The sequence below is a fragment of the Triticum dicoccoides genome, chromosome 1B (assembly GCF_002162155.2).
Source record: "Triticum dicoccoides isolate Atlit2015 ecotype Zavitan chromosome 1B, WEW_v2.0, whole genome shotgun sequence".
Classification (NCBI taxonomy): domain Eukaryota; kingdom Viridiplantae; phylum Streptophyta; class Magnoliopsida; order Poales; family Poaceae; genus Triticum; species Triticum dicoccoides.
In genome coordinates, this window is record NC_041381.1 from 397,369,914 (window position 1) to 397,370,998 (window position 1,085).

Below are 1,085 nucleotides of genomic sequence, written 5' to 3' on the forward strand. Positions count from 1 at the left end.
CCTTGTTCCGATACAAAATGCAGTGAAATGAACTACCAATAAAATGTACTAGAGCAGCAGTGTATTAACCCAAAAGCCAAGACCTGGTGCAGAGGGAGAGGGGGAGAGCGGGAGAGGAGGAGGGGGAGCTCACGGGGGCCGGGGAGTGGGGCGCGGGGAGGATGCCGGTGAGTGGGGCGCGGGGAGGATGTTGGGGACGAGGTCCGGGTGGGGTCGGGGCGGCGTCGGGGCGGCGGGGCAGCGTCGAGGCGGCGGCGCCCTGCGAAACCACGATGAGAATGCAATACACACCAAAGAATATCATATACAAGAATTGCAGAAATTAAACAAGGTCAGACCCACACTATAACCATACATTTGACATTCTTAATTACAATTCAGTTTTGAAAAATGGAATTTCACTTAGGCCCTGGAGAAAATCTAAATGGGAAAATTATGCTATTCCACAACCTCTCGAAAGCTGCATTTTCGGTCGTTGCAACATTTTGTTATAATTAATATTATTTCATGAAAAAATAGTTATAATACTATTTATTATCCAAGTGAATCAAAATGAATGTTTTCCTACTATTGCCAATTGGAACAAAAATATTTCATATGTTCGTATTACTGCCAGTTCTAGGCTTCAACATGAGAAGTACAAATTCCCTAGGGATTAAGAGAGCATCAGCGTGCTATAAAACACCACAAACTTGCTCACGAAATTCTTAGAAAAGAACAGTGTACATATGGGAAGAGCAAAGGTAAGCTCACATACATCTACAATAGTAAATACTGCGGCAAATTTTCCCAACAAGTCCATTTACACATGGAATCAACCACACTAAAAAAGCAAATGTAAACTACACGAACCTAGAAAATCATTCATCACCCATGAGGAATTTGAGATACAACCATACAGGTAAGGATGGAGGTGTTCAATATGGGATGAATCGAAACGGGAAGATGAGACCTCACCGCGTTCTGCAGCGGTTATATTCTACGACGGTGGTGTGGACGGGGCGGCGTCCGGGTGGCGGGGTCGCGTCGAGGCGGCGGGGCAGCGTCGAGGTGGCGGGGCAGCGGCGTCGGGGTGGGGTCGAGGC